This window comes from Haliotis rufescens, unplaced genomic scaffold (assembly GCF_023055435.1).
Source record: "Haliotis rufescens isolate VD_foot unplaced genomic scaffold, xgHalRufe1.0.p SCAF_3, whole genome shotgun sequence".
NCBI classification, from domain to species: domain Eukaryota; kingdom Metazoa; phylum Mollusca; class Gastropoda; order Lepetellida; family Haliotidae; genus Haliotis; species Haliotis rufescens.
In genome coordinates, this window is record NW_025964001.1 from 53,387,051 (window position 1) to 53,413,679 (window position 26,629).

At 39.9% G+C, this 26,629-nt stretch overlaps 2 long non-coding RNA genes across 2 annotated transcripts; one reads left to right on the forward strand and one right to left on the reverse strand.

Moving 5' to 3' along the window:
- Window positions 1–163: 163 nt before the first annotated feature.
- On the forward strand, window positions 164–9,463 carry LOC124141945. The gene is made up of 3 exons (XR_006862103.2): window positions 164–384; window positions 9,009–9,111; window positions 9,382–9,463. It is a non-coding gene; the product is annotated as an uncharacterized LOC124141945 (long non-coding RNA).
- On the reverse strand, window positions 6,191–20,469 carry LOC125384295. The gene is made up of 3 exons (XR_007223176.1): window positions 20,420–20,469; window positions 19,238–19,325; window positions 6,191–7,342 (listed from the first exon to the last, which is right to left on the reverse strand). It is a non-coding gene; the product is annotated as an uncharacterized LOC125384295 (long non-coding RNA).
- Window positions 20,470–26,629: the final 6,160 nt, after the last annotated feature.

Consider the following 26,629-nt stretch of genomic DNA (forward strand, 5'->3'; position numbering starts at 1 on the left):
CTGATCCAACTCTGTAATCACGATTCTGTTGTGATTGGAACACCTGAAGTCATGGAATTGGGTCACTTGGGTCAGTTTTGTCACGATGTTGACCAAGAGAAACGGTGAACTCTGAAAACATGTAGCTTTATCTTTGTAATTTACAAATAAATGTCCACCACGTGTCTACCATAAAACGCTTTTGAAAGCTTTGCAGAGGCCTTGAATGTAACCCTGATCAATCAAAAATAGCAAGTGTAATATGACGCTTTTGAAATCTTCATAGAAAGAGCACGCTGGATTGTATTTCAAAAGTTGTGAAATGTACACACAAAGGCCTGGAGTTGATGGAATATTGCTCGAAAGGGAAACTTAACTATTGGATCTCTATTTTCATACAGTCTGGTGGGTATTTTTTGTCACTTTTAATCTTTAAACATATATATGAAGCAAAATGAGGTTGTTCCACTGGTGCCCTTTATTTCTAGTTGAGGTGGGTGAATCAGTGGAATGGATTGGGCTGTTTGACCGTTATTGAATGGTATCAGATGTTCGATATAACTGAAGTGTTAGTTAAACTTCTTGGTTCAATTCCTACGTTTGATTTTGCTGATCCGAACAGGAATTCTGCAGAAAATTCATAGAGAAACAAATCAAAACAATGAGGGGATTACAACTGTGGGGATGCCTACATTATGCCCCAATGTCTTCCTCAAATTTCATATGACCCGTGAAGATCCGGGGTCGAATAGGTCTTCAGCATCCCATGCTTGACGTAAGAGGTGACTAACGGGATCGGGATCGCTGACTTGGTTGACGCATGTCATCGATCCCAATCCAATCGGTTCGATGCTCATGATGTCAATCACTGGATTGTATGGTCCAAACTCGATTATTTACAGACCCCCGCCATGTAGCTGGAATATTGCTGAATGCGGCGTAAAACAACAAACCAACCAACCAACTTTCATATCGATCTTATCTATCATGAAATCCTTCATTAACATGTACATATTGCTTTCCCAGTTAACTTCAGATGGCATTTGCTTTCATTTTAACAAATGGCCCTGAACTATATCTATGGTCACTACGTTTAGATGATCAAGCAAAGAAGCGTGTAATCAATAAAATTCTCTATATCTTGTGTTCTCATTTGTCATCTAACTACACAGATGTATCTAAATTTTAAAGTGGCTATAAATCATTTACATAAATGTTAGAATTATGTTTTAAATATCTAATGAATTCATTATGTTATGATAATCTGTTTAAGTGATCATTTCATATAATTAATCCTATTTGAATATTATGTCATGTGTTGAGATTTGTGATACATTTGGTCTAGAAATGTCACAATTGATGACACACATTATTCACCAATCAATATCCAAACGTCATATATATAACTGCACAGTTGTAGGGTGTGCCGTTATACAACAAGCAAACATAATAGCGACAATTGGACATCGTGAAATTATACACTGGTATGGAGTAGAATATGTCCCGATCAAACTATGCAGGTTGTGTGAGTCGACTAAATGAATCGGTGGTCAGACTCGGTGACTTGGTTGATCAATTAAAGTTGTGTGTCAAGTATTCTTAAAGTATGGGGAGTTGTTTATGAACTAACTTTAAACCCAGAAGCGAAAATGTATTGCTGGAATAGTGTTGAGTGTGGAATGAAACAAAGATGCTATCACTGGATACAAAAATATATACATATTCACAATTTGGCCTATGTCCTACATTTTATGAATACAGAAATACAGGTGCCTTTACAATGGCTGACTGTTTAAATATTTTCCTCTGACATAGACATGTAAACCTAGAAACCGTTGATGAGTATTTCCAATTTCAAGCAGAAAGGATGCAATATTACAAACTCATAAAGGTCTTTTTGTTAATACGACATTCAAACCCTTTTCTAATATTCCTGCTCTGTGTGAACGTTGAGTTATGCACTCAAGTAGTGGTTCCTGGATGTCAATCAACGTGTGCACGGCTCTGTGCCGACATAACGGCTTCAAAAGCGTTAACATTGTGTAAAACGTGTTAAATCATTTCCTTTACCCAGTGTAACCAAACGGCACACCTATGGTCAAGAGACGAGGCAATCCATACCATATACTAAAAAATGTCCCCTCGTACTTATTCATTTCAGCAGACGCTATCTTGTTTAGCAGATGTAAACGATCACATGACAAGTAAGCGATTTCTGATTGGTTGTCATATGTCAACGTTTGTTCATACATCAAATATCAGTTGATAAAGACTGTGTCTATACCTTGTGCCACCAAACACGTATTTGCAAACGCTGGGTGTCCCTGTGAATCCTCCTCTACCTGGGGGCACGAGTGGCCCTGTCGTCTAAAGCGCCGCGATTCGCTGTGCAGAGTTGCGTCCCTTGGACACGCCACAAACCTATGATTATGGGATCGAATCAGGGTTCGCCCCAATTATGTTTCTAGGTTTGTCAGGACCATACCCGTGCTCGTGGGTTTCACCGAAGTGGTAAACATCTGAGACCTGCATCACTTCGGGCTTTCCTCCCACATTGAGCTGACACGCCGTGATATAACTTGAATAATGTTAAAAGCGGCGTTAAACCCAACTCACTCACTCACTCACTCACTCCTCCTCAGCCTCGTAAACCTCGCTTTGCTTCAATCGTCTCTCAAAGTCTTGGTGTGCGTTCTTTTGATCGTCAGTTCATAAAACGTCAACGCCAGACAAAAGCAAGTCTCGATTATCCGATTATCCGACGAAATTGATTCTAGATCTATTGGGTTAAAATTCAAAATAGAGGAACCTTCCATTCCATAAGTAATCAGTTCGTGTATGAGTGCCTCATTAAAAGTGTACAACGGTTGTGCTACATTTGGCCCATATGTTTCTTAAAGAGTACTTGTCACTTTAAAGTATTAGCAATTGCACTGACTTGAAGTGAAAACGTTAGTTTCCTTAAAATGTCATATATTGTTATAAATTTCTTATAAACTTAGCCCTTTAAGATCTTTTAATATTGGCCCAGCTATTATGTCATTTTTGTGTGGAATGTTACTAAGGCCAGTTGGTCCTTGCATGAAATATACTGAACAACAAAAGTTCCTGTGACATTGAATAAGATTTAATGCAAAGTTATGTTTTTTACCAAATCTGAAACAATTTCGGTTTGCAACAGATAAAAGACTCCTGAAAGTGTTCAAATGGTTTAATTTGCCATTCTGGCTTCAGTGAGTGAGTGAGTTGAGTTTAACGCCGCTTTTAACAGTGTTCCAGTTATGTCAGCTTAATATAGGGGGCTCAGAATAGTGCGTGATTTCATAAAAAAAAACATGAACATGCCAAAATGTCAATTTACAAATCAATAGTGTGTGTGTCCACCTCTGGTTGCGATGCTGACAACACATCTTCGTCTCATGGAATAGACCAGGCGTCGCACCAAGTCCTGTGGAATATCTGTCAATATCTGCTGGAGCATGTTTCAAAGTTCCTGAATTGTCTGTGGAACACGTGGTTGACGTCGAAGGCGCCGATCCATCTCATCCCACATGTGCTCGATTTGTGAGAGATCAGGGGAGCGAGCCGGCCAGGGGATAACATACACGTTGTTTTGCTGAAGAGAATCCTGAACAAGTCGAGCAATATGAGGCCGGGCGTTGTCATGTTGAAAGGTAATGCCTGGGCCATGACGACGCAAAAACGGTAGAACAACAGGGCCTATGATCTCGTCGCGGTAGCGCTGTCCATTGAGATTTCCCTCTACCACTATCAAACGGGTCCTCTGTCTTGCTGTAATCCCACCCCATACCAAAACGCTGCCGCCCCGAACCGATCTTCTTCCATGACACAATGATTGACGTAACGCTCACCTCGACGTCGGTACACTCGAATCCGTCCATTGCTGTGGCTGAGGTGAAAACGAGACTCGTCGGTGAATAGAACTTCTACCCACTGCATGGCCGTCCAGCGTAGGCGCTGTCTGCACCACTGTAGACGTGCTTGACGGTGGTTTCCTGTCAAAATGGGACGTCTGGCGGGTCTTCTGGAGACAATCCCTGCACATCTGAGGCGACGACGTACGGTTTGTGAAGATATTCGTCGAAGGCCAGGGATGTTTCGTGCAGTCACTGTTGCTAGCTGGAATCGATTTCGTAGGTGTGTTGTTCGAATTCAGTTGTCTTGTCGATTATTGGTTACGCGTGGCCTGCCACTCCGAGGATGGTCTCCGACTGCATTCGTCTGTTGCCAACGTTGCCATAACAACTCGATCCTGCTTCAAGTATACCAATGGCTCGCAGACGCTCATTTTCGGACAGGCGTGGCATTTCGTAATGTTGAATAATGTTGTCAGCACGATGCATATGGAATCCCGTTAACGCACGTTTTTATACCCATTCTTGGGCAGTGAAATGCATGGGGCTTGCATAAAAGTCTTTTGCATGGAATGCATGTTTTTCTGTAGCAGTTGCGTTTTTGTGACTTGATTCCATACATGTACTACAATATTGAAAAACAAACTTTACTTGTTTGAAAAATACACTAAAATATTGGTGTCACAGGAACTTTTGTTGTTGAGTATATTATGTGCTGAAAGCTAAAACCTGACAATTTCAGAAATTTACCAGATTCAATCTATTTGTTTTGGTGTCAACTAAATAATGTTGCTAACAAAATAATTCCTAAGTCCTCGAAAAATATTCGTAAAACCATGGTTTAATAACGAATGCAAACAAGCAAGAAAGTGTAGGGAGAAAGCGGGAAATATTTCCGCAAACTTCCTACAGTTCATAACTTTAATAATGTTCCAGTTACTATTGCCAAAGCACGACGTGATTATGAACAAAATGAGCGCCAATCTTGGAGAAACTATGTCTCCAAAATTATTTCACGCACACCTATATCCAAGGTTAAAAAAATAAAAGGCAAAGGTTAAACATCATCCGTATCCCATCTTTAAGACTTTGAGAAATTGATAACTGATAAATCTTACATTATAAATAAACTTGCGCGAAACTCCAGCCAAATATTCAACATCATCAAATTATGTCCCTGGGTTTAAGATATATCAGAAACAACGGGAAAGAAAAGAGCGAATTTATATTTTGATAACGGTGAAGATTATAATGAAGTATTTCCATTACATGAGCTTCATACAGCTCTTGCGCTAGCTCATGATACTGCAGCAGGTGATGATAATATCCACCATCAGTTACTGAAGCATTTGCCTGAATCATGTCTTGAGATAGTTTTGTATGTATATTTGACCACATATGGACGTCAGGGAATTTTCTTCCTCGTGGCAAAATGTCCTTGTAGTCCCCACACCAAGACCTGGCCGGGATCATACATACATATGCTTCAAATTAATTATCTTTAACCAGTTGCGTTTGCAAAACCATGGAACGAATGGTAAATAATAGATTATTTTGGTATTTGGAAACCAATAGTCTTATTATAAATATCCAATGTGGTTTCCGGAAAAAAGAAGTACTATTGATCATTTTTTTAATCATTAGAATCCTTTGTTAAAATGCTATAGTAAATAAACAACACGAAGTATCAATTTTCTTTTATCTTGAGAAAGATTACGATACTACCTGGAAGCATGGCAATTTACATGATTTTGGCTCGAGGAGTGGTTTACCTCATCTAATATCATAGTTTTTAACAAACAGGCAACTTCAAGTCCGAGTGGGTTCAACCCTGTCTGATCATTATAATCAGGATCAGGGTGTCCCTCAAGGCAGTATTTTGTGTGTCACATTACTTGGTATTAAAATACATTCTTTCAAAGGTTTTAAGGGATTCAGTTGATGGATCACGTTTCGTGGATGATTTTAATATTTCTTGTAGTGGTAGAAATATGCATACAATAGTGAGGCAGTTACAAATCTGTCTCAATAGTCACAATGATTCAAAAGTAGTCCCTTGAAAACGGGTTTAAATTTTCTAAATAAAAAACATTTGTCTACATTTCAGCAGAAAATAAAATCCGCAAAAAGAACCTAAACTATTTTGAATGGCACCCCTATCACAATCAAGCATGTCCTGCTTGACTATTGATTTTTCAATCACAAGGGATAAAAACAGCCAAGGACCATTTTATTAATGTCAACTCTCATTTAACATTGTGACATTTAAAAAGAAATAGAATTAATTCCTAAATTTTGATGTACACGGTTTGTTTTTTTCTAAATTGGTAGTGCTAATTAGTAACTAAGATTGTTAGTGGTTGTACCCTCAAAGGGGATTGAAGCAGCATAAAATTATTGTCCCCCAATGAGGGTGTGGAAGTTCCACGTTATTCAAAGTATTTTTATGCATGTCAAAATTTTAACAGTAGTATATTTGCCATTTTACATTGATGGTGTAAATCCTGCTGGCCATGGGGAATCGTGCAGGTAGCAGAAGTATTGTAAGTCCCCAAGGTCCCTGAAATGGTTGCCTCACTTTGGTTACTGGCGATCTATAGCCCATATTTGTATTGTGTTGTTGAATTTAAATTTCTTTTTTAAATGTTTTTAATTATTATACTGTCCATCGCTGAGAAGTTTTTATTCAATCTGAATGTATTCATTATAAATGTACAAGTTACCGTCACGATATTGCCGATTTGACGTTAAATTTTAACTCACTCACTCACACATTACACTCTTAATATACAAGGATGCTCAGAAATTAAACATTATGTCATTTAAGCCCTATATCGCGGCGTGTCAGCTTAATGTATGAGGAATGCCCAAAGTCCTAGGATTTGAACATGTGAAACCCACGAGCACAGGTATAGTTCTGGCAAACCAAGAATTTTGATCAGGTGGAATTTGATATTCGAACTTACGAGTATCGGTGCCTGGCACACTAAAAGGATGCAACTCTGCATTGCGAGTCGAGCCGACAGTGCAGCTCGGTTATATAATATATAATACGTCATGCATCCCAAAATGAACAAATGCATATACTGTCGTAAGGGTTACGATGAGGTTAGCAACAGAAACAGAAACAAACTCGGACTATCCCCTAAAGTGTAAATCAAATACTTTGTGGAATTGGGAAAGTGTCACCTGTTTTAGACAACGCGCTTAAGATAATTTATGGGTGCAGGCATTGTGCAGTATAAAAGGCGTGTCCCTGGTCACAATGTTCAGATTAAATCGTTTCCGTAAAACATGAAGTACATATTATTCCTCGCTGTATCGGCAGTTGCTGTCGGTGAGTATGACAGTCATCTGCATCAGCAACTCTGTCAAGGAACAGTATTTTGTTGTTTCACGACCTCAGCAATATTCCATCCTCAATGTATATGACGGCGGCCTGCAGAGAAGCCTGTCGTATTTTGAGCAATGTCCCACCCTTGGCGAAACTACCAAAGTAGCAGAAAAGCAATTGATTACACATAAAAGCACATTTTTATTAAAGATAAGTAAACCTCAATTTACCATCTAAACCGTAAACTATTAATTCAAACTCTACAGCGATAATTCCCTTTCCATATCCAATAGAAATCTCTGCAAAAAGCAGAGTCGATTTCACCATTCTAACTATATCATAAGTGCGTGTTTATGAATCATTATCAAATAGTGATGATACCAGGTGTTCGCGAAAAAAATTGTGTATCCTGCCCCACCGGTGGCACCCTTCACAAACACATGCAAAGGGAAGTCAGTTGTTCACCTGAATAAACACGGGTATTTATGGTAGAAGTCAAAATAGGGATTTGCATCGGACATCATCTTCGTCGCTGATGCGTCAAATTTGGAAATGTATTCACCTTGATCATACAACTTCTGAGCAGCAGTCGTATGACGCTCGTTGAAATCTTGGTTGAAAGATCATGCTCGACTGTATCTCAAAAGTTGGGAAATGTAAACACCAAAGGTTGGAGCTGCCGGAATATTGTTCCACATGAAGGGAAAGTTGACAATTGGAAAGTTGAAGTCATCCCTCTTGTCATACAGTCCTTGTGTCCTTGTGGTTTTGCTCCAATATCAACGCTGCTTCAATATTTACAGTTTGGGTTAGCTTAATATTGGAGCAAAACACACAAGGACACATGCCATAGATGTTCCCCACGATGTCTGGTTGGCTCCATCTTCCCGAGGTGTGAAACGCACAAGGAAGGGAATAGTGCTGAATCATAATCATGGCGAATGTGGGATTTGAACCCACGATCACACACATGGGGTTACGAAGCCTTCGATGTCTGGTTTGCTCCATCTTCCCGAGGCAAGGGAGTTAACTGAGTTAAGTCCAGTTTGCACCCTTGCCGAACTAGGCTGTCATTATGGAGTTACAGTTTGGCTCGACTAACAAGTCTTTGCGTAGTCCAATCGCGCAACGAAATCGAAATCCGGTTTGTGAACTGTCATGCAGATTTCCGTCGATTGCAGTATTTGCAAAGCATGTGCACCGCCAACTCGTTGTCAAAAGATATTGTCCTAATCTTTTCATGTTTTTAATATAGGTGCTCACGTGATTTGATGCACTTCGCGATGTAAACCCGTTTTATCATAACATAGATCTTGATTATCAATCAGATCGTCTTGACTGGGCGCCGTCATTTTGAAGCAAATGCAAGTGATACGAGAGGTTGAATCTGATTGGTCCATAGGAGAGGCATAGAAGGGACATAACTCGTGATAGCCACTGGTGGCGCTACGATCGAGCCCAGGAATTCCAGCCTAGGTCGGCAAGGAGGGGAACTGGACGTTTAAAGTCAGTTTACCCTCTTGCCTCGGGAGGATGGGTTTGCTCGTACCCCACTTTCTCAATGATAGGGTGTTTTAGTTTGTTTTGTTATTTGGTTCACTGATTGCTCATGAAGAAATTTCACAAATGTTGAATGAAATGCGATATACGTTTTATAGTAGTTTATCTTCTCGCCGAATTTCAATGATAATTTACCCGATGCAGATCAATAGGATGAGGAAAGTATCCAGTACTTGCTAATCAGCACATATTAATATTTCTTGTTCGCCGGATTTGATGTCAACTGATCACTAACTAATGTTTTCTGTAATTATATAAAGTTGACTGCAAGACGGCTGCGGAATGCGCCTCGAACGCATGCCGCTGTCTAGCTAACTTCCACAGTCACCATTGTCTGGATGGAAAGTGCTCCTGCGGATTCTTGTATGTATATTTAAAATGACGAAACTGGTATCAGGTCTCAAATGTGTCGTAGGTGTGAAGAGTGTAAAGGTGTAACAAGACACATTATATTGACACATTATTTTTTGTTTATTTAGAGACAGAATATTATTTTCATCACTGGACAGTGAACTTTTCTTATTGTTTTTTGTAAAACCACTGGTCCTCTAGTGCCCATTGTTTATGTTAGTGTATGTAAATATGCCTGTTAAACTGAACACGTTTTTAATGTGTGCATGGTATTCCTTTCAGCGGTACTGGGATTGGGCGTTAGCCAGTCATTCGTGTCATCTTTGTTGCACTGCGCATTGATGGAATAAATGAGTTTTGTCAATGTTTGTGTTTGGACTGTTCGGTATTGTGCTTGGCATCAATGGAGAAACTCACCCTAGGTTCTTCCGAGATCAAATACATCAAGACGAGTTGATAAATGTGACAAATATCCGGGGCTTGCCGAGGATGGTAATACTTCTATCAGCGAGTCATAACATAGTTGAGTTTGGAAGATATCCAAACAGTAATAACCAGTGTTTAGAGTGCAAATAGAACAGCTACGGCTTCAGTGACAGAGAGATTAGTTTTGTCATTTGTATTTTGACGTCATGGCAACCGATTACGTCACAGTGGTCTGCAAAGTAATCTGATATAATTTCTTTATCTCGCCCAAGCGATATTTCTTATGAAAGCAAGTTTGAATGATAGAGTATGATAACACACGGGTTTTAGACAGACATTAGAGTAGGCATTTATAAGGTCAACACCCATATCTAAATGGGACTATCCCAAACTGGACGTAGTCGATATATCAGACAGCTTGAGAATTAATGTCTCTTCTCACTTATGCACAATGCATAATCCGTGCTCGGGTCTTTTCTTTTAATGTAATGTTAACACTCGGCCAATGACTAGAGTAACATAAGTGAGTGAGTGAGTATGGTCTTACGCCGCTTTTAGCAATATTCCAGCAATATTACGGCGGGGGACACCAGAAATGGGCTTCAAACATTGTACCCATGTCGGGAATCGAACCTACAGTAACATAAGGAGTAAGACATTGAATAATAAATGCTCATCGACAAGTTCTGTATAACATCAACACTTGTAGTGAGTGAGTGAGTGAGTTGGGTTTAACCCCGCTTTGAACAGTATTCCAGTTATATCAAGGCGTGTCGAAGTGGTGCAGGTCTCAGACGTTTACCACTTCGGTGAAACCCACGAGCATGGGTATGGTGCTGACAAACCTAGAAACATAATCGTGGCGAACCGGGATTCGATCCCACAATCATGGGTTTCTTGCGTGCACAAGGGACGCAACTCTGCACAGCAAATCGTGGCGCCTTAGACGACTGGGCCACCCGTGCCCCCTCAACATTTGTAGATGGCATTAACATATTGAATTTATGTATTGCTGGTAATATATAGTACTTTCCGTTAATATATTATTTTCTGATTTCACAATAATATTCACATTCAGGTACAAATTGATATTCATTTTCAAAACAATGTTTGCCAAAAAATATACAAATCCGATGCTCAGTTGGCTCTTTACAATAACGCCCCGTTTCAATTCTAGGTTTGTGTGAACCACATCTAAATCCAGATAAAGAAATTCAAAACTTGTTAATTTTTGTCCTGCTTAAATATACTTCACGTCCACAAGAAGGTTTAAATTGTGAATATGAGATTATTTTTGAACTTTCAAATACAAAAGAATGCCATTCTTGTTCACAATAGTATCTTAATCTAGACACTAACTCAGAAAGATACCCCTGGAAAATATCAACAGACTGGTGTTCCAACACATAGCCAAATCTGGTAGAGCAAAATAAATGTTTAACCTTTGATACCCAATTCACTTTCGCGGACTGTACCAGTTTTAGCAGCAAGTCGTCAGACAATTTTACATTTCTAGATTCTTCTAAGCATATTGTTTGTGTCCAAATTCACCATAGACGACGCCCCGCCGTGATATTGCTGGAATAATGCTATAAGCGGTGTAAAACCGTACTCACTCACCCTAGACGACATGATTTGGTGGTGTTGATTTGACATGAAGAAAACGTTTACGCGCTGTTAGATGCATAGATTATCAAAACTTTTGAAATGTACAATTTCTTAAATGTAATTATAAACTATGAAATATATTTTTGGTGTCATGTATTATAAACATATTATATGTAAATTTTCTGAATACGTATGATATCAAATTAACAAATCACATTATAGAATGTGAATAAAAATGTGAAGAAATCAATGCTCTTATTGTTCTTCTGTAACCCACTGTTGGACCAAACCATTTAATATAGTAAACAGTTGTATGTAGTTTGTTGTTTTTTGACTGGTGGGACATCTGACTAATCGGAGGACACGAACTCACTCCATATAGTGGCAGTCCAATGGTAAGTGTGACCAATCATCGTACCCAACGCGTCAAACGTTGACGGACCCTTTCTTCCTCTACACGAGTAGACATAATTGTATTTGAGGTAAATCTATTGCCGAAATGAAACAATACAGCGGTAAATATGCGTCAAATCATCAACGATTCATATAATTCCCATTTTATTTATTGTGGTAGAAAAGTTCTCAAAATTGCGGATGCCGTAGACGATTACCAGTTTGCTGAAACCCACCGGCACTGGGAAGATTCCCCCGAAACATCAAGTCTTTGTTTGTTTCCTGACGCCGCACAGATGTACTTCTGCTATATGACGGCTGTCTCTAAACCAAAAGTAGAGAATTGTGTGACACGATAGCACATTTACTAATGACTACAGAAATACTAAAATCTCGCTTCTACATAATCTATGTTTTGTTGTACTGTTTCTTGAATTTCCTCACTGCTGATAGGAGTATCAGAAATATCTTGAGTGGCATATTTTATTCAATCATTTATACAATGTTCATTCATACATGTATTTTCATCAATAAATACATTTTGATCGTCTTCAACAGACATACAATCACTTTTTTTGGAAGGCTCTTGTCTTCTTATATTCAGTCTAACTAGCTTCTGGAAATCACATCACAGAATATTCCACATGTTTCTATAACGCTCTATCTCAATCCACGGTATTCCGGAAATTTACACATCACTCTTGCATCTAAAAATAGTAACTTTCTCACCACTTCTTACATTAAATAGTACTACAGCCTGACAACTAATCGTTGTCCAAATACAATGAGCTTCTTCCGAATCTCAACAGAAACAAAGTAATACAATCACAATCATTGTTTAACAATAAAATACACTGCCATATAACAACACAGTCAGCTGATCTTACCTGTGAACGTGCCAATTCCTTTCTTGATATCATCTAAGACTACTTGTACCGTGTCTTTAGATTTATCTGTAAGTATATAGACTTTCAAAGAATATGACTCTTTTCTCATTCGATGAGTACTTTGTAGTCAGTTTGTAATCTGAATTTAAGTCTGCTTTTGAGTATGTTAACTCACATTCGTAGACAGATTTAATTATATCTGGAGGTGTTCTGATTCAGTTCTAGAGATAATGTTAAACATCATCAAAAACCCAAGATGATGCAATATTAGTCAATCACACTACTATTTTCATATTTCCGACCACATTTCATACATACTATTCAAAGTGTGCTAGGGATCACGGCTTTAAAAGGTAATACGTCAAATTGTGTGCATCCGTTGAAATAGCTAAAGACATAATTGCGCAAATACATGTTAATTGAACAAAAGTCCGTTGTCATATGCAATAAATTGCCAACACACATGTCACCAATATTCGGTCAGATCACCCGTCAAAATGAAAGTATCTGACCAAAACTGAAACGTCAAAAACGCTCGAAAAAAAATCATTGTCAAGAAAACTCAGTAGCGCTTATTGGATCCACGTGATGCGATCATAGCCTGAGCCGTCGTCTCATGATCCGAATAAGTGCCTGGGTGGTTTCCCAGGGAAGATTGTTCCACTTTTTAGCAAGAGCATTGCCGAATGTAGAGTTGCGGGAAGGCCGGGCAGTCATGAGAAGGTGACCTGCAGGTCGTTTGACACGTGTTCGATACGATTGAGGTCTCATGACCGGGCTGGCCAATTCATGTGGACAATGATCTCCTGTTTTAAGTAGACATCAATGACTCTGGCACGATGATTATCGTCTATGAGGATGACGTCCGGTCCGATTGCACCAGCCTATGGTCTCGCGTACACACCCAGACGGTCATCCCTGTAGCGCATACCTGTCATCGAGCCCCGCTGTAGGACATTGAGAAAGGTTCTTCCAGATCTACTGACCCAGCACGGGCACGGCAATCTGTCTAGACAGTATCTCGATTTTTAAGTGAAAAATACTGGAGCCCAGTCCTGGTCTGTGAAATTGACTGTCGGGTCAGTGGGATGACAATGCATGTCTCACGGAGATGATTAAGCACTACCTGAATAGAAACGTTGACGCCACTAGCGTTTCATATGTCATTTCTGAGTGTGGTGGCCGTCACGAAATGAGGACGTCTCACTGCAATCAGGAGAAACCTGTCTTCCCGCTGTGTGGTGGAACGTTGTCGACCACCATGGGTAGCTGATCCAAACGTCTGGTACCGTACGTTGAGGGGGCATAAGTGCATTCACCTTGTGCACATCGTTCCCATGACTGCATGCATCTGACCATTTACCATGAAACTGGGGCCCTATAGGGGTTACCCACTCATGTATATCATCAAAACTTCATCCTTGGCAAACTGTGAGTAGTAAAGTTAACAATACAGTCTGTAATGAACAAAATATTTCCACCAGAGGCCCTTCCAAACTTGGACAATTTGATACATGGTAATTAAAAGAGTACCTGGTAAATGAAAAAAGTGAATGTGTCCAGTTGTGCCCGAATAATCAAATGTTATCGTGTTCATGTGGCCATTTTCTCTGAATAAATGATACATGTACATCTAAAGTACGTATAAAGTTTAAGTAATTAACATCATCCTTGAAATTCACATTGTTGTCCTAAAATATTCCAACATCGCTTCGTTTTCAACTGTTTTATCAGGTCGGGTGCGTGTGGTCGAAAGTTAATCAAATTCGTCAATACAATACACAAACTGGAGGGGTTGCGGGTGACCCTATCGTGTAATGCCAATTCCAGATTTGTCCTAATAGAGAATGCTTTTTTAAATCTCCCTTTCTGTACAATCGTGTTGAACACCATCTGTACTGAGCGGACTGCCATTTAGGGTAGACCCGTGAAGATCGGGGTTGGAATTGGTCTTCAGCAACCTATGCTTGTCTTAAGAGGAGACTAACGGGATCGGATGGTGAGGCTCGCTAACTTGGTTGATACATGTCATTGTATCCCAAATGCTTAGATCGATGCTCCTGATGCTCACTAAATAGTGTGGTCCAGACTGGATTATTTTACAAACCGTCATCATACAGCTTGAATATTGTTGAGTGCTGCGTTAAACAACGAACACATATTTCGGGTAGGGTGGTAGTCAGTGACAACTAGCTCACCATTCTTGAAGTAACCATTTTTTCTGTCTTCAGTTTTCGCTCTTGATTTGTGAGGGAAACAAAACAAATGTTCCCAGAAAGCGGGACCCGTGAAGATCCGGGCTAGAATAGGTCTTCAGCAACCCATGCTTGCCGTAAAAGGTGACTATGCTTGTCGTAAAAGGCGACTAACGGGGTCGGGTGGTCAGGCTCGCTGACTTGGTTGATGCATGTCATCGATCCCAATTGCGTGGATCGATGCTCATGATAATAATCACTGGATATGAGGTCATTTACTCGAAACCGGTGTAGTAGGCTCAAACGTCCACCCCCCTCCCCCTAAATTTGACACTAGAGTCATATTGGCTAAGTCAAGTTTCCGAAGTTGTGAAAAGTGATATTTTGAACATAACACTTGATATTTCGCTGCAGTGAACATAACACTTTGACCGAGCTAGTGTCATACAAGAGCTACCTCCCTGCAAATTGTATCTCTTTATCGTAAGTGTCTGGCCCGTACACAAACTGTTGACTTTCTTGTTACGTTAGTGAGTGAGTGATTTTGGTTTTACGCCGTTTTTAGCAATATTCCAGCAACGCCACGGCGGAAAACACCAGAAATGGTTTTTCACACATTTCACCAATGTCGGGAATCGAACCCGGGTCTTTAACCACTTTGACCGCTTTAACCACTAGGCTACCCAACCGCAACTTTGACAAGATGTGTAGTTGCAGGCCGCTTCGTCTCGTCAAAGAAGTGAGAAAATTGTGTGTGTGTGTGTAGGGGGGGGGGGGGGGGGGTTTGAGTCCCGTCCGGGATCCGAATATTCGAGATATTTACAGTTCTGTGAAAGCTTGTGTCAGATGGAACAACGAGTACATACTTTGATTATCTCTTAGTTCTTAAACAAGGATGCATTCTTTGTCCACTAGCATTCTCCTTCCTCATAAATAAATTATCATTGTATATATCAAAGCATGTAAAATACGGTATACAGTCGTTTTGTGATATTCAATATTTAATTATTGATGTTTGCAGAATGATAAATGAATCACTGATATCATTCTTGTATCCTACACAGTTCCAGGGCCCACTTGCACAAAGCGATCTTAGCGCTACGACTATTGTAAGCCTACAAATGTATGTTAAAGTATGGGAGTTACGATCATCTTAGCGCTAAGATCGCTTTGTGCAAGTGGGCCCTGGTCTTCAGAACCATTTAAAAATGATGGCGTCATACAGACGCCTGGCAAGACATATACCAGTAGTGTAGTGGTGTGAAGGGGGATATTTAGGAATACTTTCAAAAAGAGAATTGTATTAATGATATGTCATTTAGACATAAAAGACCCCTGATGTAAGTTCAAGTAATTTTAAATTTTGGCATTATCTTTTTACATAATATTTGACATGCAAATACCACATATTCTGTGGTGGTGGAAAATAGGGCATGCATATTTGGTAAACTAGATATTGTACATCTAATTGGAAGAGATGTTTGAAAGTAGGCCCCCCGATTCCAATATCTATTGTCTATGGAGAAGGCGGTTGATACCTTTTTTATATTAATTTTATATGTGTAAGACATTGACATAATTGACTGTATCCACTTAAATGTTTATTAAACCGTGGATACAAATATTACGCACCAAGCATACACCATATGCTATTTTCGCAAGTCATTGGTTGTGTACTATTTGGTTCAAAATCAAAAGCCCTAAGTGATGCAGATTTCCGACGTTTACCACTTCGGTGAAACCCACGAGCACGGGTATGGTGCTGACAAACGTAGAAACATCATCGGGGCGAGCCGGGATTCGAACCCACAATCATAGGTTTCTGGCGTGTCCAAGGGACGCAACTCTGCACAGCGAATAGCGGCGCCTTAGACATACATACATACATACATACATACATACATACATACATACATACATACATACATACATACATACATACATACATACATACATACATACATACATACATACATACATACATATTCTGATAAACACCCTGGACCCATAACTTCGTTTTGAGCCCGATTCGACGCAATAGCAGTCGAATCAAAACACTTATAAAGGAGAGAAATTCTGGGCTCAGTGAGAGATAGAGATGGTGACGTCACTGCCAAACAATCCTAAGGTGGCAAATGGATCCAGAGTATTTATTAAAGCAGATTGAGATATTATTCCTTGGATAACTGAGGATGCAACGTGACAGTGAATGTATACACCTTTCGTCCATGACACGAACTTCATCTGATACCCGAACCCTGACATTACCGCACCGTCACCATCATTTGTAAACTGTACAAGGCCTATACATATTTTATGTCTGTTTCAGTTACTTCCGGTCAAGTCTTTTGTTCGTATGAAGGCCACTGGCCCATATACAGGTGAGTGAGTGAGTATGGTTTTACGCCGCTTTAGCAATATTGCAGAAATATCACGGCGGGGGACACCGGAAATGGGCGTCACACATTGTACCCATGTCGGGAATCGAAACCGGGTCTTCGGCGTGACGATCGAACCATACACAGGTAAAGTGCGCACATACATATTGCAACGGTACACGAATTCATAAGTAACTTGGTATCATAGTATTTATTCTAGTGTTTGCAAAACTTTGTCTCACTTCATAACTTTGACATAAATGTTTACAAAAGTATCTTTCTAACTATAAAAATATAATGTGTCTTGTAATATGATAGTCATATCGATGTTACACCTTTACACGCTTAACACCTACGACACATTTGAGACCAGTTTCGTCATTTTAAATGTACATACAAGAATCCACAGAAGCACTTTCCATCCAGACAATGGTGACTGTGGAAGTTAGCTAGACAGCTGCAGTCGTTCGAGGCGCATTCCGCAGCCATCTTGCAGTCAACGGTATATAATTACAGAAAACATTCGTTAGTGATCAATTCACATCAAATCCGGCGAACAAGAAATATTAAAATGTGCTGATTGGCAAGTACTGGATACTTTCCTCATCCTATTGATCTCCATCGGGTAAATTATCATTGAAATTCGGCTAGAAGAAAAACTACTGTTAAACTTTTAAAAGTCCAGTTCCCACCATTGCCAAACTAGGCAGGAATTCCTGGGCTCGATCGTAGCGCCTACAGTGGCTATCACGAGTTATGTCCCTTCTATGCCTCTACCTATGGACCAATCAGATTCCACCTCGGGTATCACTTGCATTTGCTTCAAACAAAATGACGGCGCCCAGTCAAGACGATCTGATTGATAATCAAGCCTATATTGTGATAAAACGGGGCTTACATCACGAAGTGCATCAAAGCCCGTGAGCACCTATATTAAAAACATGAAAAGATTAGGACAATATCTTTTGACAACGAGTTGGCGGTTGGTTGGTTGGTTGGTTTGTTGTTTGACGCCGCACTCAGCAATATTCCAACTATGTGACGGCGGTCTGTAAATAATCGAGTCTGGACCAGACAATCCCGTGATTAACATCATGAGCATCGATCCACGCAATTGGGATCGATGACATGCATCAACCAAGTCAGCGAGCCTGACCACCCGATCCCGTATGTCGCCTTTTACGACAAGCATAGTCGCCTTTTACGGCAAGCATTGGTTGCTGAAGACCTATTCTACCCCGGATCTTCACGGGTCGAGTTGGCGGTGCACATGCTTTGCAAATTCTGCAATCGACGGAAATCTGCATGACAGTTCACAAACCGGATTTCGATTTCGTTGCGCGATTTTGATTGGACTATGCAGAGACTCGTTAGTCCAGCCAAACTGTAACTCCATAATACCAGCCTAGTTCGGCAAGGGTGGAAACTGGACTTTTGTAGTCAGTTAACTCTCTTGCCTCGTGAAGATGGAGCCAACCAGACACCGTGGTGAATATCTATGACATGTGTCCTTGTGTGTTTTGCTCCAATATTAAGTAAACCCAATCTGTTTAATATTGAAGCAGCGTTGATATTGGACCAAAACCACAAAGACACAAGGACTGTGTGACAAGGGGGATGACTTCAACTTTCCAACTGTCAACTTTCCCTTCATGTGGAACAATATTCCGGCAGCTCTATCCTTTGGTGTTTACATTTCCCACCTTTTGAGATACAATCGAGCATGATCTTTCAATCAAGATTTCAGCGAACGTCATACGACTCTTGCTATGAAGTTGAACGATCAAGGTTACAACATTCAAGGCTTCAGTTAAGCTTTGAAAAAGCTCTACGAGTGTCAGAAATGAGAAATACATATCCATATTTGACGCATCAGCGACAAAGATGATGTCCGATGCAAATCCCTATTTTGACTTCTACCATATATACCAGGTGAACAACTGACTTCCCTTTGCATGTGTTTGTGAAGGGTGCCACCGGTGGGGCAGGATACACTCACCTTTTCGCGAACACCTGATAATGATTCATAAACCCATGCTCATGATATAGTCGGAATCGTGCAATCGACTGTTTTATGCAGAGATTTCTATTGGATATGAAAAGGCTTCTATCGCTTTATTTATTGTTATTTGGTTCACTAAGGTAACACAAACTGTTAAAAGCAGCGCAGCCTTCGTGTGGATGGAATATTTCTGAGTTAAACAACAAGCAAACAAATTAAAGCAGCGTTAAACACAACTCACTCACTTACCCTGGATACATGATGCATGCGTGTTGGTGCACTCTTCGTTGGTGCAGCGCAGAGTTGTGTAAGTGTCATGATTCGCTCCACACCAAGGCTTAAAGTAAAATAAAAACATTCAATTAATTGTTGATATCGATAATGCAAGTTATTTAGCCTATCATATTATATGGCCGCTTCAAGTGGTAACTGATTTCCAACTGAGACATAATAGCAGATAAGAGTCGAGACGATAACACATATATACAGGAATGGGTGTATCCTCTGACTCGGCAATGGGGATTATGGATTCAAATTGCCCTCCAGCAAACTACTAGTGTCTAAATGGGGGACTCATGGATCGAGGAATCAGGTTCAGTGTTTGGGTTGATTTCGTGTCATCATTACCCGGTGTGGGCAGGGCGCAACTAATCGATAATACTATTTTTATGTGTTTTTCATGTTTACTCGTAGCTATGTGATTTTATTTTTTTATGTTTCAACGCGAGCCGTCCTATCGTAATAATGAAAATAATTGTGAAAGTGCCGTTTTTTACGTCACAAAGTAAGTACAGTAAACTACGATTATAACGAACTCAACGGGACTACTTATTTTAGTTCGTTATAACCGTAGTTCGTTATAAGCATATATACAGCATAACTACAACAAATAGTCGGGACAAAAAAGTAAGTTCGTTATATCCGTCAGTTCGTTATAAGCGTGTTCGTTATCAACGTAGTTTACCGTATATTTTGTGAAACACTTACTTTCAAGGACTCTCTGTTCGCCTAAGGGAAATACTAGCAAGTATAGTTATGTGAAATTTTCATATAACTATACTTACTAGTATTTCTTCATATTATTTCCTAAAGGTTTCGTTACTTCATTACTGATACCTCAATGCAAGATTCCGATTTTCAAGTTAGACAATAAATATCATGTTCGATCGTGTAGAGTTTGAATTAAAAATTTACTGCATAGATGGTAAATCGAGGTTTACTTATCTTTGATAAAATGTGCTATTTAGGTGTACTCAACCGCTTTTCTGCTACTATGGTAGTTTCGCCAAGGGTGGGACATTGCTCAAAACATGACAAGCTTCTCTACAGGCCGCCGTCATATACATTGAGGATGGAATATTGCTGAGGTCGTGAAACAACAAAATACTGTTCCCTGACAGCGTTGCTGATGCAGATGACTGTCATACTCACCGACAGCAACTGCCGATACAGCGAGGAATAATATGTACTTCATGTTTTACGGAAACGATTTTGATCTGAACATTGTGACCAGGGACACGCCTTTTATACTGCACAATGCCTGCACCCATAAATTATCTTAAGCGCGTTGTCCAAAACAGATGACACTTTCCGAATTCCACAAAGTATTTTTTTTTTACACTTTCCCCTTATGTAGGCCGAGATTGTTTCTATGTTGCCAACCTCATCTTAACCCTTACGACTGTATATGCATTTTTTTTATTTGGGATGCATGACTGGTAGTATCGTAATCTTTCTCAAGATCAAAGAAAATTGATGCTTCGCGTTGTTTATTTACTATATCATTTTAATAAAGGATTCTTATCATTAAAAATATTATCAATATTACCTCTCTTTTTTCCCAGAAAACACATTGAATATTTGTAATAAGATTTTTGGTTTCCAAATACCAAACTAATCTATTGTTTGGGATTCGTTCCATAGTTTTGCAAACGCAACTGGTTACAGATATATGGTGGTAATTTGTGAGGCATCTGTATGATCTTGGTGTGGGGACTAAAATGGTATTTTGCCACGAGGAAGTAAATTCCCTGACGTCCATATGTGGTCAAATATACATATAAAACTGTCTCAAGACATGATTCAAGACAAATGCTTCAGTAACTGATGGTGGATATTATCATCACCCGCTGCAGTAAGAGCAGTATTGACGCTCATGTAATGGAAATACTTATAATACATTATAATCTTCACCGTTATTAATTTCTCTCTTTTCTTTTCGCGTTGTTTCTGATATCTCTTAAACTGAAGGACATATTTTGATGATGAAGAACGTTTGGCTGGAGTTTCGCTCAAGATTATTTGCAAGGTCAGATTTATCAGTTATCAATTTCTCAAAGTCTTAAAGGTGGGATACGAACGATTTGTAACCTTTGCCTTTCATTTATATAACCTTGGACAAATCTTTTCCCGCTTTCTCCCTACACTTTCTTGCTTGTTTGCAGTCGTTATTAAACCATGGTTTACGAATATTTTCAGAGGACTTAGGAATTATTTGGTCAGCAATATTATTTAGTTGACCAACTACTAGATGGAAACTGGTAAACTTCTGAAATTGTCAGGTTTTAGCTTTTCAGCACATAATATACTCAACAACAAAAGTTCTGTGACACCAATATTTTAGTGTATATTTCAAACAAGTAAAGTTTGGTTTTCAGTATTGTAGTACATGTATGGAATCAAGTCACAAAAACGCAACTGCTACAGAAAAGCATGCATTCCATGGAAAAGTCGGCTTTTATGCAAGCCCCGTGCATTTCACTACCCAAGAGTGGGTATAACGGGAATCCATATACATTATTTAGCATCGTACTGACAACAATGATTCAGAAAAACAACAAAATTACGCAGTTATTCAACATTTCGAAATGCCACGCCTGTCCGAAAATGAGCGTCTTCGAGCCATTGGTATGCTTGAAGCAGGGTGGGGTCAATGTGATGCTGCAAGACTATTTAACGTCCACAGAAACGCCATTTGGTGTTTATGGCAACGTTGGAAACAGACGAATGCAGTCAGAGACCATCATCGAAGTGGCAGGCCACGCATAACCAATAATCGACAAGACAACTGAATTCGAACAACACACCTACGAAATCGATTCCAGCCAGCAACAGTGACTGCAAGAAGCATCCCTGGCCTTCAACGAATATCTTCACAAACCGTACGTCGTCGCCTCAGATGTGCAGGGATTGTCGCCAGAAGACCCGCCAGACGTCCCATTTTGACAGGAAACCACAGTCAAGCACGTCTACAGTGGTGCAGACAGCGCCTACGCTGGACGGCCATGCACTGGGGACAGGTTCTATTCACCGACGAGTCTCGTTTTCACCTCAGCCACAGCAATGGACGGATTCGAGTGTACCGACGTCGAGGCGAACGTTACGTCAATCATTGTGTCATGGAAGAAGATCGGTTCAGCGGCGGCAGCGTTATGGTATGGGGTGGGATTACAGCAAGTCAGAGGACCCGTTGTTCTACCGTTTTTGCGTCAACCACGTGTTCCACAGACACTCCAGGAACTTCGAAACATGCTCCAGCAGATATGGACAGATATCCCACAGGACTTTGTGCGACGCCTGGTCCATTCCATGAGACGAAGATGTGTTGCTTGCATCGCAACCAGAGGTGAACACACACGCTATTGATTTGTGAATTGACATTTTGGCATGTTTGTTTTATGAAATCACGTATTTTCTGAAGTCGGTATGGCAAATTAAACCATTTGAACACTTACAGGAGTCTTTTATCTGTTCCACACCGAAATTGTTTCAGATTTGGTAAAAAAAACATAACTTTGCATGAAATCTTATTCAATGTCACAGGAACTTTTGTTGTTCAGTATACATACATAGTATGACCTTGTTCAAATGGAAGTTAATCTGAAACCTATTTGAACCATACAGTTCAAAACAACGCTAACCTTGCCGGACGTTTTCAATGTGCACTGTTTTCCCTTTCAGCTGTTATCTACAGCGAGACCTGCAGGGATCAGAAAGACTGTAATCACGTAATTTTTGCCTAGAGTCCAATGCCAGAAGGCGGTGGCTCATGGGCCAATCTGGTGTTGTTGACCTCCAAATTCAATATGTATCCATTTTCTTGTCATGGGCAGAACCAGCCTGGCATTTAATTTGGTATACAAATATTGCTATTTGTGTCATATTCACTGGCGTATAACAACCCTGTATCCCTGGTGTTTGCATCCTGGAGATCCGATGCAATTTAACACTGTCCTTGTTGACACTCCATGGTGGGTGGGGAGCAGGGTTGCTGAAAAATTTCCTTTCAATATGGCTCACAATCATCCTGGTTCTAAACGGAGACATTTAGATACAAGTACATCTGATGAAACTGATACACATGTTGTTTCCTGGGCTCGATTCCTTGTCGTCGAGGCTGCGGATCATGAACCAATTAAATTAAACCCCTTCGCTATATCTTAAGCTGCTCATGGCTATTGTGGGGAGGTGAAAAATGTGACACATTTGCGTAGTGGATCTCTTTTGGCGAAAAGTATGCGAAAGCAGCAATCAATCAATTTGATGTCAATCTCTCAGTTTGCTAATGTGAAGGTTACTATTTCTCCACACCGGACTCTGACCTCTTGCCGTGGCATTGTCCGTGACCGGACACGTTCCCTATCGGAAATGTCAGAGGAAGAAATTGTAGCTGAACTAAAATGTCAAGGAGTTCAGGGGGTCAAACGCTTTACCAGAAAGGATGATAAATCCAATATTGTTCCTACGAACACATATTTATTCACTTTTGCCCTTTCGTCTATTCCCAATTCAATTAAAGCTGGTTATGTCAACATCAGAGTGGAGGTGTATGTCCACAATCCACTCCGATGTTATAAATGTCAAAAATTTGGACATAGTTTCAAAACTTGCACGCGCCCCATGGTCTGTCATCGTTGTAGTGACAACCATGAAAGTTCAGATTGTAGCCAAGATCTGAAATGTGCGAACTGTGCTGGCCACCACATGGCCTCTTCTAAATTCTGCCCTGTTTATCAAACAGAAATGAAAATTCTGAAACTAAAGTGCGAAAGAAACATCAGTTTTGCAGACACAAGAAAGTTTGTTACCAATCAGTCAACACCCATTTCAACTTTAAATTATTCTGCTGCTGTAGCTAAATCTGTAACAACCTCTTCCTCTGTTCTGTGTCAGACTGAGTTGACATGGGTCAAGTCTGATCGTCCTGTAATAACTTCGTCTGTCACTCAGCCAGACGTATCTGACCGTCAACCAGCATCATCATCCGCTAACTCTCCAGCTGAGACTCAGACAATTCCTGTAGAACCAGCAATGACGCAACAAAAGCTATCAAAAAAAGAAAGAAAAAGGTTAGACAGAAATGAAAAGTCAAACAAAAATCAAACGCTAGATACCCCCTCTTCTGAGGAGGTATCTCTCCACAATCCCTTTGGTGCTCTTGACATGGACGTGACGCCATCGTCAAACAGTAGCCGTAGGAGTTCTTGTTCCTCACGTTCGCGTGAGAGATCACCCATTGAGCCACCATGAATCAATCATCAAATATATTACAATGGAACTGTAGAGGACTTAGGAATAACTATAATGACTTACAACTCTTAATTCAAGATTTCAAACCATCTGCGATATGTTTACAAGAAACATACTACAAAGATACTGATCAATTTGATATTATACCTCCTACAATGTCCTTTCACCTCCTGGTGCTAAAGCCACTGGAGGTTCCTCAATTCTAATGAAACACGGCGTCATCCATAGCCCCGTTCAACTTACTACTCCCCTTCAGGCTGTTGCAATCCGTGTAAACTTTGATCATTGTTTTTACATTGTGCTCACTATATATTCTACCATCTTCTTCTCTTCGACAGTCTGAACTTCAAGCTCTCTATGATCAACTCCCCAAGCCCTGTATTATTATGGGTGATCTGAATGGGCACAATCCACTTTGGGGTAGTGTTCAGACAAATAATAAGGGGAAACTTTTGGAAGATTTCATTTCCAACAATGACTTATGTATCTATAACGATGGTTCAAACACATATCTACATCCCGGTACAGGTACCTACTCTGCTCTGGATTTAGCAGTTTCGGATTCTGATTTATTAAATGAATTTGAATGGTCCGTCCACGAAAACCTCTGTGGTAGTGATCATTTCCCAACTATTTTAAAACCTGTCTTACCTTCAGATGTTCCTCCCTCAACGAGATGAAACTTCACGAAGGCCAACTGGCCTTTATTTGAAATGCTTGCATCCGATATACTAAAACCTAATCTATTTATTGACGCGACTGATCCTGTACAATTATTTTCGGATGAATTAAACACAATAGCAGATGAATGTATTCCTAAGTCCTCTACAAATCCACATATCCGTAAACCATGGTTCAACAATGACTGCAAACGAGCTCGGAAGGCACGGAAAAAGGCAGAACACTATTTCCGTCGCCATCCCATGGTCCATAATTTGAATAAATATAAAATCTTAAATGCTAAAGCCAGGCGTACGTTTAAACAAAATAAACGCCAATCTTGGCCACATTATGTTTCCAAAATAAACTCACGAATGCCCATGTTAAAATTAAAGGTAAGGGTTCTAAATATAGCGTCCAACATCTTAAGGATGGGGATGACCTAATCACTAATAAATCGGATATTGCAAATAAACTCGGTGAAACGTTCGCGAAACATTCTTCTTTCTCAAATTATGTCCCTCAATTCCAAAAATTTCAAAAACAGCAGGAAAAGAAAACTATTAATTTTAAATCAGATAATGGGGAAGATTAAAAGGAAATATTTTCGATCCATGAACTGGACAAGCTCATGATACTGCTACAGGAGCTGATGATCTACACTATCAACTCATGAAGCACCTACCAGAACCGTGTTTAGAAACCCTTTTGTAAATTTTTGATGATATATGGACATCAGTTAAGTTTCCTTCCTCCTGGCGTGATGCCATAGTTATACCCATACCGAAACCTGGACGGGATCACAGTGATCCCTCAAATTAAAGACCAATTTCATTGACCAGCTGCGTTTGCAAACTATGGAACGAATGGTCAACAATAGATTAACATGGTACTTGGAAACAAATAATTAAATTACAAATATTCAGTGTGGCTTTCGAAAGAATCGAAGTACCGTTGACCATTTAGTACGGTTAGAATCATTTGTGAAAAATGCAATCATTAATAACCAGCATACAGTGTCTATCTTTTTCGATTTAGAAAAAAGCGTATGACACAACGTGGAAGCACGGGATTTTAAAGGATTTACATGATTTTGGATTGAGAGGCCGTTTGCCTGAATTTATATCCAAGTTTTTAACTGACAGACAATTTCAGGTCCGCATGGGTTCTACCCTGTCTGATCATTATCATCAGGATCAGGGTGTCCCACAAGGCAGTATTTTGTCTGCCACTTTATTTAGTATACAAATAAATAGTCTTTCAAAGGTTTTAAGTGATTCAGTAGATGGATCACTTTTCGTGGATGATTTTAATGTTTCTTGTCGTGGAAAAAATATGCATACAATAGGGAGGCAGTTGCAAATCAGAAATGGTACCTTGAAAATGGGTTTAAATTTTCTAAATTAAAAACTAACTGTATACATTTCTGCAGAAAATATAAGCCGCATAAGG